At 40.1% G+C, this 15,251-nt stretch overlaps 1 pseudogene; it reads left to right on the top strand.

Annotated features, from left to right (window-relative positions):
* The first annotated feature begins 8,902 nt into the window (after window positions 1–8,902).
* Window positions 8,903–11,393, top strand: LOC102928876 (choline dehydrogenase, mitochondrial pseudogene; annotated as a pseudogene).
* The last annotated feature ends 3,858 nt before the right edge of the window (window positions 11,394–15,251 follow it).

The following is a 15,251-nucleotide window of genomic DNA, read 5'->3' as shown; positions in this document are numbered from 1 at the left end:
GCTTTGTAATGGACTTTTAACATTTTAATATCAAATGTAGTAGTTTGAGATCTATAAAAAGATCTTCTCAACATTCAACTTTATAACATTCCAGAGCAACTAAAAGCTAACAACATTTTTCATCACTAATCACTATTGTTTGTTTTAAGAATCATTTGCCGGGCGTGGTGGTGCACGCCTTTAATCCCAGCACTCGGGAGGCAGAGCCAGGCGGATCTCTGTGAATTCGAGGCCAGCCTGGGCTACCAAGTGAGCTCCAGGAAAGGTGCAAAGCTGCACAGAGAAACCCTGTCTCGAAAAAACCAAAAAAACAAACAAACAAACAAACAAACAAACAAAAAATCATTTAATATACTTATATCATATATTTTTAGATACTCCTAGCACTAGTAAAAACTGTCATTACATTCAACTTTAAAATGAAATAGTTTCAGCACAGCACATGAACACTAGCTCAAGCCCAAAAATTAGCACATGCAGGAGCTTCCATATATATATAATTTAACTTCAGAAATCATTCTCCAAGGTTAATCATCTTACATAGTACCGTGAGATGGGGCTTTAATATTAGATAGGATCTTTAGATTCTATCCACCAGGCTTCATGTTGTTTTTATGTACTATGATTTTTGTCATTTAGACATAACTAAATTATGGTTGTATCAAATCAGCTGAAAATCTTGAAAATCATGAACAGCAAATTTCATGGAATTCAAGACAAAACTGCACTATCAATGTATATGTTCTGATCTAACAGTATAGGAGAACGCCATTAGGAATCGTTATCATTATGTTCCTTTAATAGAAAGATAACATACGTTTGTTTCTCCATAGGCCCATGTCCTGTACAATGTGAAGGCCTTCTTTATTAGTGTCAGATTTGTGTTTCATCTCATGGGACAGGTCGTAAATCAAAACAGAGAATGACTGGTTATTTCAACCTCTGTGCCACTTCTGCATCAGCAAATTTGTAGATAGGTCGCCATTGTGGATCACAGGGACTGTAGCTGAGTAGTAATTACCTCTTCCTACTTGTAGAGCCTTTTCCAGCATGTAGAATGCCTTTCAATGCCATAAGTGCTTTTCAGGGGTTTTCAAGGCTCTCGTTAGGCACCAGTCCAACTTCTCTGTCTTTCATAAGATGGGTAACTATAGTCTTCAGTAATAGGGCAGTACTATAAGTTTGTGGAGAGGAACAAATAGCCTGGAAAATTTAGAAGTTTCTATGGAACTCCTTTATCAAATAATTTCAATTTATGTAACCTGTTCCTGGCATTTGAGGCTTCACTTGGTGTTATAAAATATCTACTTTGGGTATTTTTTCTCCCATTATTTGGTGACTGTATTTAGATTCCTTTTATATTGGAAATATATTGGGACTATATATTAGTAAGATTCAACAGTAGCAGGTTTCCATAAGACTCCTCAAATTGCCTGTGGTGTTAAGCATCCCTTCACATAGTTCCTCCCTTCTAAATTTTTCCATCCCTCTATGCATTTAGTCCCCCAGTCCATTCTCTCCCCTGTCTTTTCATAATCCTTGAGAGATCATCTCTTCTCCTGAAACCCTTACTAGGTACTTAAACTCTGTGGTTATATGGATTGAAACATGCATATCAGATGCTTAAAAGCTAACATCCATATGTAATACAATATTTGCCTTTGGGGATCTGAGTTACCTCACTCAGGATGAGTTTTTCTAAGTCCATCCAATTACCTGCAAAATTCATAATTTCATTTTTAATAGTTAAATAATATCCAATTCTGTATATATTTCATAATTTCCTTATCTATTCATCAGTTGATGGAGATCTATGCAGTTTCCCATTTCTGGCTATTATGAAGAGCAACAGTGAACATGGATGAGCAAGTATCTGTGTAGTAGGATGTAGATTCCTTCGGTTATATGCCCAAAAGTGGCATAGGAAATCTTGGTATATCTATCTTACTCGGCTTGAGGAACCACCACACCAATTTCCCTGGCAACTATACAAGTTTGTTTTCCTACCAGCAATGAGAATGTGTTCTTACCACTCTCCTGCATCCTCACCAGCATGTGCTGTCATTTTTGTTATTCATCATGGTGATTTTTGACTAGGGTAGGACAAAATCTCAAAATAGTTTTAATTTGCATTTTCCTAATTGGTAAAGATGCTGAACATTTCTTTAAACGTTTCTCAATCATTTGTTTCATCTTTTGAGAAGTCTGAATACTTCTGTACCTCAGTTTTTAGTTGGATTATTTTCTTGATATTAAATTCTCTGTTTTGTTTTTTTTTTAGATTTTTATATATTTTAGATACAACCAGCTATCAGGTATGTAATTAGGAAAGATCTTTTCCCATTCTGTTGCCACCCTATCTGAATGATGGTATCCTTTGTCACACAGAAGATCTCAATTTCATGAGATTCCATGTATTAACCACTGTTCTAGTGTTTGTGCTTCTAAGGTCCTGGTTCAGAGAGTTTCTTCCTGTGCCACTCAGTTTTGAACTTGTATTTTTCACTGACTCTATGAGCAATTTTAGCTGTTTCTGTGTCCACTCACAGTCCTTTCAGGAGGCCTCAAACTTAGCTCAGCTGTGTTCTGTGTCTCATAAGTCTTGCATTTCATTTCCTGTTTTATCTCTCATTTATCACGATAGTTTGGAACATATTATAGTTTCAAAGTCTTAAAATTGTAACTATTGTAATTATAATGATGTTATTCAGAACAAACTGCCTTTGTTCCATTTCTCTGATGTAAGAAAAAAACAGAATTTGTAAATAATCAGCATCCAAATCTTGCATAAGACATTGAACTAGATCTAAGATAAACAACTGGCATACAAATATTGTAGTTTCCTAACTATTTGTGAGTATAGATCATATAACATCATCACTTTGATGACATGACATAAATGCTACAGACTAATCTATAAAAAAGTTATGAAAGCATTAATACTACTGGGATTATAAGCTGAGTAAAAGTAGCATAGGAAACACATTGTCTGACATGTGAAAGAAAAGAATGTATTTGGTTATTACTCACAGAATATATTGCATATACCTTATCCCCAAGATTGAAAAAGTTCTAATATTTTCAGGTCTTAGTACTACAAACAAATGATCAACTATTGGAGAGGATAGCACAATGTTCACAACAAAAAATACTCGTATAAAATATAATTTGGAAAGACCCATGTTTATTTTAGTAAACTGAATATATAACTTTAATTTATACATATTACATATCCATTTGTACATACCTACTTTTATATATAAAAACTACTTGTTAGATGATTCTTAACTTTATAATATATATGAAAATTTATCATAAATTAATATAAGACTTTAGAAGAATGTAAATAGATACATAGCTGGCATATAGCTCAGCAGTAGGGGATTTGTATAATGCTGCAAAACAATAAATATACATATAAATAACTCAATAAAATATAAATATGTGTGTTGGAATATTGATAGATGAGTTTGACATAAGGCAAGAAAGACAATAGGTTATATGTAATTTTATAAAAGGGTTAAGAATAGGATGATCTACTATAAAGGGCTCTATCTGGACATGGTAAAGAAATATATGATTATGATTCAATATATCATGCTAAGTTGTGGCACAATATGGCAAGACATAAGACTGACACAAGTACTTCTGCACACTATGATCCTCGCTGTTCTTGCAGGACAAAGATGTACACATGGTCTAAACTCCAGGAGACCTTTCTTTTTTATCAAGTATTTTGCATTTTTATATGTATCACATTTTAGTCATAAAAGGAAAACAAAGACAACCTAGATATCCTTCAACAGATCAATGAATAAAAATTTAGCACTTTAGTATGCCTTTTTAAGAAGTTTCTTTTAGTTAGGAAAAACTGATGGTAGGAGTAACTGGGGTGTTGGCATTTTGTGAAACAGTTCAAAGATCTAGAAATCAGAGAAGATGCAGATAAAGAAGTTTCCAGAAAAGAGAACACTAAATACTAAGGAGCAAACTCTAGTTACATAACATACACATTGGGTAGAGAAGTATTGAGAAGTTTTTTTTTTTTTTTTAATAACAAGTGTATTTTCCATTTAATTTTACATTTAAAAGATCTTTTATAGAATATATTTTGATCATAGTTTCCCATATACCAGTTCCTCCCAGATCTTCATCTCCCTCCTCACCCAACATAATGTACTTTTCTTTGATCTCAAACACAACAACAAAGCAAATTAAAACCAAAAAGAAAAATACATGTCAGCAAGGAAAAAAAAGAAAGGAAGGAAGGAAGGAGGAAAGGAAGGAAGTGTAGCTAGAGTTTTCCTGCCTGGTCCACACTCAAGACAAATCTTTGTCACCCGCCAGTCCCATAGCCACTCAGACTCAACCAAGTAAACACAGAGACTTACATTGCTTACAAACTGTATGGCCGTGGCAGGCTTCTCGCTAACTGTTCTTATAGCTTAAATTAACCCATTTCTATAAATCTATACCTTGCCACATGGCTGGTGGCTTACCAGCGTCTTCACATGCTGCTGGTCATGGCGGCAGCTGGCAGTGTCTCTCTACCTCAGCCTTCCCCTTCCCAGAATTCTCCTCTCTCCTTATCCCACCTACTTCCTGCCTGGCCACTGGCCAATCAGTGTTTTATTTGTTGACCAATCAGAGTAATTTGACATACAGACCATCCCACAGCAGGGAAGGAAGGAGGGAAGGAAGGAAGGGAGGGAGAGAGGGAGGGAAGGAGAGAGGGAGGGAGGAAGGAAGGAAGGAAGGAAGGAAGGAAGGAAGGAAGGAAGGAAGGAAGGAAGGAAGGAAGGAAGGAAAGAAGGAAGGAAGGAAGGAAAAAAAAAAACAGACCCAAACTAAAAGAAAAAGCACACAAAAATATAATCTGTTTTGCACTAACCAACTGCTCCTGAAGATGAGGCCTGCCTTAGTGTTTGGTTGATATACCCAGTAACACTCCATTGGAGAATACTGATTTTTCATTTCCCAGCAGGTATCATTACAAATAATTTCTAGGTTAGGATCGGGACTTCCTATTTCCCCTTCTCCATGCCTGTGTTTTTGTCTGTTTTTAACTTGTACAGGTCTTGTGCATGCTTTCACAGTCTCTTTCATTTTACATGTGAATCAATTTTGTTTTGTCTGGAAGACAATATTTCCTTGGAATCATTTGCCACCTCTGACTTTTACTATCTTTCAACCTCATCTTCTGCATAAATCCTCAGTCTACAAAAGAGGGGTTTGGAATGGTGTCCTGTTTAAGGCTAAGTTCTTCAAAGTCTCTCATTCTCTGCACATTTAAATCTGAACTGTATTTGTGTCTTCTTGTTAATGGTGCATAAACATGTTTTTTTTTTTTTTGTATTTCCTCTAATTTTCTAGTTACTATAGCTGTATTGTACTATAAAAACAAAGCAAAACAAAAACAGCCCTTTAGACCTATGCAGAAGGGCTAAGAAAGTTATAAAGTATTGGAAACTGGAATTTAGCAAATTATCATAGAAATGTAAAGTAAATGTATGAACTCTTTTTAACGATTAGTTTTCTTCAAATTTTAATACTTAAAAGTTGAGTGAATTGCAAAATTGCCTTGCTAAGCAGTTAACTAGTGTGTGAGACAAGTCACAGAGTTCTCCAACTACTTTACACCAGATTTGTGAGACAGTATGTGGTAATATTTTATTTGTGCTGAAATGTGGTGATACTTTATTTGTGCTTTAATAAAGTTTGTATGGAGATCAGAGGAAATAGCAAGCCGTTTTAAGTAAACACAAAAGTCACGGAGCACACGCCCTTAATCCTATCACTTAGCACACAGGGTCTCTGTGTGTTCAAGGTCACACTAGCGAACAGAGCCAATCGTGGTGACACATGCCTTTAATCCTAGTACCAACCATAGAGACCTGGAGGTCTGTACAGACAGATAGAAAGTGACAGAGCTGTGTATGAAGAGGAAGTAAGGTAGCTGGGCTAAGAGAGCCAACAAGATGGCAGAACAGCAAGATAATAAAGGTGTGGGTAGACAGGAAGTAACTCACATTTGGAAGCTGCAGAGTTGGTGAGGTAAGGTTGGCTGGTGGCTTTACCTATTTCCCTGATCTAAGGCTTTCACCACTATATTTGGCTCCGTGTTTTTTTATTTAATAAGACCATTTAGATATGTGGCAATAACAATCCGTAATGCATGAGCTATGAAGGAGGAGAAAGTATAAATTTCTGTAGAAGGAGATAGAAATAAAAGATACCATCAACCCATAGGACTGAACACTAAGTTTAAGAAAACATTGCTAGATGAGCAATCCAATTCTGCATTTTAATGCAGAAATGTTACCCCTCTCTCAAAACTCTCTCTGTTATAGGAAAACTTAACAATGAGTTACTGTTGGAATTACAGTAATTTTGGATATAGCATAGTACCTTAACAGTTCCAAACACCAAGGGATTTATAAGGTTTTCTGATAAGAATCAGAGAGTAGCCACTTCTAGCCCTTTCATTTACTAAGCTGAGTTCATGAGCAGCTCTACCAGCTTGTAGAAGGTAAAGGCTCTAGAACTATCAAAATCATAGTCAAGTTAGTGTCCAGAAAACACACAGAAAGCTATTAGAGTTGTTATTAACGAATTATATTTATCATAATACAAGTTCATTTTGGGAAACCTCTAAAAAATTGTGTGTGGAATACTAAATTTATTAAACCACCAGTACACCAGTTGAGTCTTACATGTTGATTGTGAAATAAAGATCATTATTATCAGCTAGTTCTTAAATAATTTAGACATGAATGTAACAGACTGTACTTTTATTGCAGAAAACACCCATAGCATAAAATTTGCCACTGCAATTGTTTTAATGATAAATTTCATTACCATCAGGTACCTACTCAATGCTATATATCCATTAATACAATCCATCTCTAGAATTTGTCCATATTCTTCAAATAATAATGAACTAATTAAGTAGTGAGTTTTCATTCTTCCTTTTACCATCCTTGACATGAGTCATTCTACTCTGCTTTTAAAAACAGTGTCCTAGGGAGCTTCTATTAGTGGGAGCACATATCATTTGTTCTCTTGTGACTGCCTTCTTCAGTTTGACAAGATTTTGCATGTTGTTTGTAGTCTGTCTCATAATGTAATCCATTTTCAAGTCCAAATATTCCTATGCATATATCTACCACATTTCTCTGAAACATTTGTTATCAATGAACACAGCTGACTTCCTTCTTGGAAAATTTTATATTATGCCCTGGTTCTGAAAGAACACACATGTTCAAGTACCTGTTTAGTCCATATTTTCATTTATTTCAGTTACATATCCAAAAGAATTATTATGATAATTCTTTGACATAAATTAGGGGGATTTTTGTGTATTCCTCTTTAACTATTATTGTACTATGTATATATACATATAAATATGTTATTATCACCTCCTGAGTCCACCTAGTGTTGTTTAAATGTATATGTTTGAGGCTGATTATTTGATATTGGATAATCATTTAAGGAGCTAACACCTATGGACAAATGATTCTCTCTGTAGTCCTTAGCTGACTGTTGCTCTCCATCTAGGATGGGGGCTTTTAGATTTTCCTCCACACGTTGTTAAATTAACTGCTGTTGTCACCGTTCAAGTCTCTTTCATACTAGCATATTGTTTAGATTTTATGTGTATGGCTTCCTTGACATGCACAGAAGACAGAAACCTCACATTAGGGATCCTGCTCTTCTGTTTCTTATAATCTTTCTTTACTTCTGAGATGTTTCCTGAGCCTTAGGTGTATGGGGTTGTGTGATAGATAACTATGGCTGGGCACACCACACCAGGTAGTACTTTGTTTTTTAACCATCTGTGACTTTCTTTAATGGTCTCTATCTACTGTAAAATTAAGCTTTTTATAAATAAAGAATGAGAGGTACACTTTATCATCTAGCAATGTATCATCTGTCCATCTAACTATCATCTTTATTTATATTATATATTATATGTTATATACTTAATATATATGTTACATTACCATATATATATATATATATATAAATATAAAGAATGCTGATAAAAATTATACTGGTTTAGGAAAGTGACAGTATTAGTTTCTTTTAGGAACCTTGAGGTTCCATGTCCTCACCAATTCTTACATATGTGCATAACAATAATATGATTAATTTTTTAAAAAAGGGATAATACATTCCCAGGTCTTTATATCAGTAGTTCAAGACTTTTATTCAACTACAGTTGAGAAAAAAAAAACTAATTATTCCCCTTTACTTCTTTTTAAATAGGGAACTCAATATTCCTGAGCTTTAAGTGGAGACAAAGCTAAGTCAATGGAACCAGAAGTCAAAATTCACACTTTAACAAGGATGGTATATAAAGTTCATCAATAGAAAAATCATGTGTCTTTCAAAAGAGCAAACAATTAAATAGATTTTAGCCAGGTGATAAGAGCTCTGTGAATGTTAAGATGATAAAAACTCCGAATAGGCAATCCTGATCTACCTACGTTAGGATTTTCTCTCTGTGCCAGTTTTGGGCTTTCTCAGTTTGAGTTCTATTGTCACTGGCAGATAAGTAACAAACAAATCCATCTACTTATTTTCAATTCACTTTTTAATTAAAATCCATTTGTATCAATGTCCCTTCACTTTTATCCCTCCAGCTGCTCCAAAGTCTCCTTCCTCAAACCTCTCCTCTGTTCCTCCCTTATTCCCTTTCAAATGGATAGCTCCATTCATTTTGACTATTGCAATGTATGTTATTCATACATGCATAATTTTGTAAATACAAAATGCAGAGATAAACTGTGGGATTCTCAGCCACAATGCAGATACCTACATTATAATTGCTGTACCTAAGGCCCAGGTAATGTCACAAAAGACAAGGAAGAAAGAATGTAAGACACAGAAGACCGAGCACGCGAAGCTCCAGGCCGCCAGTTAAAGCGCAGAGGGCGAGGGCGGACGGCCACCGTCTTCTCTGTGCGCCCGGCTCCTGCTCTCCGCCGCCGATCGTCCCTGCCCAGCTGCGGAGCTGTCCCTGGAAAAGAGAGTCTCCCCACTCCTGTCCGTGGATAAAGAGGAACTGTGCTGGAAGCATGTGGCCCATCCTCAGAGGCTGGAAGAGGGGACGTGTGAGTCCACGTGGAGCCCTGGCACGGGCTGTGCTGGGCCAGGCATGGCACCCCTGCGGCCGTGCCGTGGCCAGCGCTGCCTCGGTGGGCCAGGATGAGTACAGCTTTGTGGTGGTGGGTGCGGGCTCAGCTGGCTGTGTGCTCGCCAACCGTCCCACCGAGGACCCGGACCACCGGGTGCTGCTGCTAGAGGCCGGTCCTAAGGACGTGGTGATGGGGAGCAAGCATCTCCAGTGGAAGATCCACATGCCTGCCGCCCTTGTAGCCAACCTGTGTGACGACAAGTACAACTGGTACTACCACACTGAGGCACAGCCAGGCCTGGACGGCCATGTGTTGTACTGGCCACGCGGCCGGGTCTGGGGGGGATCCTCATCCCTCAACGCCATGGTCTACATCCGTGGACATGCTGAGGACTATAACCGGTGGCATGCCCAAGGTGCCGAGGGTTGGGACTATGAGCACTCCCTGCCCTACTTCCGCAAGGCACAGAGACACGAGCTGGGACCCGACAGGTACCGCGGTGGTGACGGCCCACTGCACGTGTCTCGGGGCAAGACCAACCACCCCCTTCACCAGGCCTTCCTGCAGGCCACACATCAGGCTGGCTACCCCTTCACCGAAGACATGAATGGCTTCCAGCAGGAGGGCTTCGGCTGGATGGACATGACCGTCCACCAAGGGAAGCGCTGGAGCGCAGCCTGTGCCTACTTGCACCCGGCACTGAGCCGCCCCAACCTCAGGGCCGAGGTCCAGGCCCTTGTGAGCAGAGTGCTGTTTGAGGGCACACGTGCAGTGGGTGTGGAGTACTTCAAGAACGGCCAGAGCCACAAGCTGCTCATGCTCTCTGGCATTGGAAACGCAGACGACCTCAAGAAACTGGGCATCCCTGTGGTGTGCCACCTGCCTGGAGTTGGGCAGAACCTGCAGGATCACCTGGAGATCTACATTCAGCAGGAATGCACGCATCCCATCACCCTCCACACGGCCCAGAAGCCTCTGCGGAAGCTCAGCATCGGTTTGGAGTGGCTCTGGAGGTTCACAGGGGATGGAGCCACATCCCATCTTGAAACAGGAGGGTTCATCTGCAGCTGGCCTGGGGTCCCCCACCCGGACATTCAGTTCCACTTCCTGCCTTCCCAAGTGATTGACCACGGGCAGAAACCCACCCAGCAGGATGCTTACCAGGTACATGTGGGAACCATGAGGGCCACAAGTGTGGGCTGGCTCAAACTGAGAAGTGCCAACCCTCGGGAGCACCCTGTGATTCACCCCAACTACTTGTCAACAGAAACCGACATCCAGGACTTCCGTCAGTGTGTGAGGCTGAGCAGAGAAATTCTTGGGCAAGAAGCCTTGGCTCCCTTTCGGGGCAAAGAGCTGCAGCCTGGATGCCATGTCCAGTCAGACCAAGAGATAGATGCCTTTGTGCGGGCGAAAGCAGACAGTGCTTACCACCCATCCTGCTCCTGTAAGATGGGCCAGCCCTCTGACCCCACTGCCGTGGTCGACTTGCAAACCAGGGTCCTTGGGGTACAAAACCTCAGAGTCATCGATGCCTCCATCATGCCCAGCGTGGTCAGTGGCAACCTGAATGCTCCCACAGTAATGATTGCAGAGAAAGCAGCTGACATGATTAAGGGGAATCCTGTACTCTGGGACAAGGATGTTCCTGTCTACAAGCCGCAGACTCTGGCCACCCAGCGTTAAGGCAGCCACGGCCTGAGGATCATAGAGGAACTCATGTCAAGAGATCCAACTCATACGGCCCTGCCCCCAGATAGTTCCTGAAACTGTGTAGAACCTTGGGACCCAGATATCCCGACTCATGGCTAAGACCTTCATGGTATCTGAAGAAATAAGGCCATGGTAGTAAGTGAGGCAAGGAGGAAGACTAGCCTGCACAATGGGATCCTCCTCCCGACCTCCGGGGGTTAAAAGTTCAGGAGGTTAACTTTTGCATGATTTTCTCACCAGCCCTCCAGCCATCTCCAGTCCAGTGTTCTGCTGCCAGGAGTGGAATGATCCCTTCCCTGGCCTCCCACCTCAGGCCACTTCTGCACAGGCAGGGTGCTTGAACTGGACTGGGTTCTCCAAGGACGCTTTAGCTGAGGCCAAGAGCCAGGGCTGGTACCTGAGCTCATGTCCACGATGAGAGGAAAGGCAGCCAGCCGGAGGGTGCTGGCTGTCCCTTCTCCTGCCTTGACTCAGATCTGAAGAGTGGGGTGCAGGGGTTGGGGCTCAAGTGACCGCACAACTCACCTGCCTTGTCCTGACTGTCCTGACAAGAAAACGAAGACCAGTTTTTCTAAGATGTCCAAAGCCACCATCTATATTAGGGAAGAAAAGAATCACTGTATAGAAACCTGCATTACGAGGCCTAGAAAAGAGGGGGATATCAGAATCCCATGCTCCATGAGGGTTGACTGGGAGTGGCCGGAGCCGCCGTCTGGACATCTGAGAAAGGCCTTTCAGAAAGGTTGAAGTAAACCACTGCATTTCTTTCAAAAACCAGGTTGATTTTGTTTCGTCTTACCTGTGCCTTGCCTTCTTTTTTTTGCCCACCGTGTTCCAAAAGAAAGTCAAGAAAGAAAACCCTAGGTCTGCCAAGAGCTTCTCACAGAGCACATGCCACACGGCAGTCGTCCGTGGCACCCTCAGTGAGGGTGCCACCCTGGGAGGGCCGTGTTCTGCTCTCATGCAGCCGTGATAAAGAAGACTGGACTCCGTCGAGCTCCTCAGTTATAGGCAGGCCTTTCTCTCACCGTGGCATACCAAGGCAGGCTCCACGTGTTGGTATGACTTAGCCACATGAGGAAACGTGTCTCTGGAGACGAAAAGTGAAGGTTACACGCCCAGAACTCAAAGATGTCAAGTGGGAAATTGCTGTTGGGGTTCAAACTCAGGACAGAACATGGGATTCAGAGGCTTCCTCGATGGAGTCCTGATGGCCTAACATGGTGGCTCCTGTTTCCAGCCCGAGTAGAACAGTCCTGCCTGCAATGCTGAATCCAAATGCCAGGGCTGTCTGGGAGTCCCAGCGCCACGAGGGAGCCAGAGCGGTGGAATGACGCAAGCCTGCTTGGGTTACAAAGTGGGGCCCCCACAGGCCATCAGACTGAGTCTCATGGGGACCTGGACAGACTTTGTTTTAGCTAAGCATGCTCCTTGGCAAGGAGCCTGTCATGCCTAAAACACGGAAGGCCACAGGTTGCCAAAACTGGTGCACACGCACCTTGCAAGCGCACGGCCCAGGGTTGACCCTTAGAATCAGGAAGCAGCCGCTGCACTTGTGAGCTGTGTTGAGAGAACTTGCATGTATCTTGCTGTTGGCCAAATGTGTTCCTGACAGATCCCAGGGGAGACAGGAACAACTCACCAGCATGACCGGAAATGGTCACAGAAGCAGGAGGTGGAAGCACCGTGACATTCAAGCCTTCTGCCTCCGGTGCCCGCTGCAGGGTTACTTTCCATAAATGCAAAATGGGCTCTTCCCACCTGCCACGCCGTGTCCCTCAGGCCCCAGGACTTTCCATATTTCCACTGATAAACTACCATGATATCAAATCTAAAAAAAAAAAAGACACAGAAGACCACAAAGTGCACCATGAGATTGTGTCTCATGGAAAAGACAAGGACACTATAGCCATGATATTATAGCAATACCTGCCTGAACAAGATCTGTAGAATGATCTACATCCTTCTGTTTCTACAGTGGTAAAAATTATGATATACAGTTCAAATAATTTATGTGCATATTCTGTTATTTGTTACATCTGAATGTAAGATTCTTTTATGTTATTTTCTTTAATCAAAACAATATGACTTAAAAATCACAGAAGACAAACTTCAAGAGAATATATTGCAAACCAGTGTCAAATGCCTATCCTGATCTTCACTATTGTTCTCTGATAGCATTTATAGATAATCTATTAGTTTAGAATTTGTCTTAAAGAAATGGCATCTTGATAGATACTAATTTAATGAATGAATTACTTCTCACAACCTCAGAGGGACTATTAATTCAATTTCAATATTTTATAAACAATATAGAATATAAAAGATACTTCTAGTGAAACTAAATTTATATTTTATTTTGGCAGTTTCTCTAGGTATATAAATAAATATGATATGCCAATTATATCGACATAACATCCCTGAGAAGTGAAATAAATTCATATTTATTGTGGTAAGATAATTAATTCATTTTTATGGAAAACATAAAGTGTTGGCATGGAATATCATAGATTTTACAAATGGTTAGATTGGTAAATGGAACTCAAGTGAAAGAGTGTCTAGATGCATTTGGCTTAGTAAATACAGATCAAAGTGACTTTGAGAGGACACACTTTCCAGTTCGCATCAGCAGGTGGAGAGCCCAAAATGCTTGTTTGTCAACACACCAGCTGGAAGGAGTCCTGCATACATTGCCATTCCCCTTTGGAATCTGTGTATTGATAAGAAATACAAGCACTCTTGTTTGTTCTTAATTATAGGAAAAACTGAAAAGTTCTATTGGTTGTGGTACATTCAAATACTTAAAAACATGAATTACATATTATTAAGGTCTATAAATCATCTTGTTTTAAACAGAGAACATTGAGGAAAAGTATGATCCCTGTAGTGCTTCATCATTTAGTTGTATTTTTGTCCTTGTTTATCTCATAACCTCCCCCAAATCCTAGATTTCCAACTTTTAATTTTTTCATGTAGTAATCTGATTTAATATCTTATATATTGAATAAAGAAAGACAAGACATTCAGTACAAACATTGCAGGATGCAAAAGGCATTAATAAGAAAATAACAACACCCTTTGAAATAAACTGCAGTACAGATCCTTCACTATGAAAAGGAAAATGGTGTGTGTGTGTGTGTGTGTGTGTGTGTGTGTGTGTGTATACGCGCACGGGCGGGCACGTGCTCCAGAGTGTATGTGTTTGTATGCTCATGATGAAAACATTATTCGCTAGGCAACAATAGTTCTGAGGACTGTCTGCTAAAGAGGCCCCAGTTGAGAGTTCTTAACACAGAATGCAGAGATTCAGTGAGTAGAATGAGACCATAACAAGAAAAGCTTTGGATGGCAGACTGAGGAGTTAGGGATTCATCTTGTAAGTAATCTGGATCATAGGATATTGCACAGGACCTGTGAGGCCTTGTTGATCCAAATCCCTCATTATGCTGTGATCTCTCTCTCTTATGGGAAACATTCAGCTGTGAGCATGAATGCCATGCTTAAAGAAAGTATCAAATAAAGGCCAGTACAAAAATAAAACCTTAGAAAATGCAACCATGTCTCCGTGGCCTTTGAGCCATCAGGAGGCTGGCTAAGCCCCAGGGAAGCCCTGGCTTCTGAAATGGGCTTGTTATCCCTGACATTTTTCTCAATACTGAGGCCCCAGGAAAATAAAAGATTGAATAATTAAGAGAAATAAAATAATACAGAGGGGAAATTAGCATTCAGAAACAAAGACACTAGGACTGTTTTTTGTTGTTAATTGTGCTAGCTGCAGATGCTTTTATATGATTTTACATTTTAAAATTCCTAAAGTAGGAAGCTTAAAAAATACTGGTCTAAAACCAAATCCAAATTATGACCATGAAATTTAAAGTACTGATAAACCACATGCCTTGTCAGAAATATGGGCTTCAGAATTCATGTATTCCCAAAGATGCCCTGTAGCCTCACTTTATCCATAAAGGAATGTCAAATTCTGTGGGGAATTCTTAAGAAGTATACTGGATTTGTAAGACAATGAGGTGATATGAACTAATTTTAAGTGAACTATACATATTAGATTTGTTCATATATGAAACATTTTTATCCTTAGCACAGAGAAAGAATAAAATCTCAGCTTTAGTATGTATTTACTGTCTAAAATTTAGTATATGGGAATTACTTCTACTTATTGTATGATACACATCTATATGATTTTTGTAAATATGATGGAATGGTTGGATATAGCTAATTGATGATGTGTTAAAACATGCTTTTGGTGAGAATTTTTCAAACCCACTCACAACATTTTTCAAGGGTATAATACCTGTGGTCATTATTCTATCGCCAACTTTATTCTCTGGTCTAGTTATATTAGGTTTCAATGAAAGAAAAAAGCTGACACTTAGAGCTAGT

Source organism: Peromyscus maniculatus, chromosome 11 (genome assembly GCF_049852395.1).
Source record: "Peromyscus maniculatus bairdii isolate BWxNUB_F1_BW_parent chromosome 11, HU_Pman_BW_mat_3.1, whole genome shotgun sequence".
Taxonomy (NCBI): domain Eukaryota; kingdom Metazoa; phylum Chordata; class Mammalia; order Rodentia; family Cricetidae; genus Peromyscus; species Peromyscus maniculatus.
Note: the sequence above shows the minus strand (reverse complement) of the source record. Positions and strands in the feature narration are given on the sequence as shown.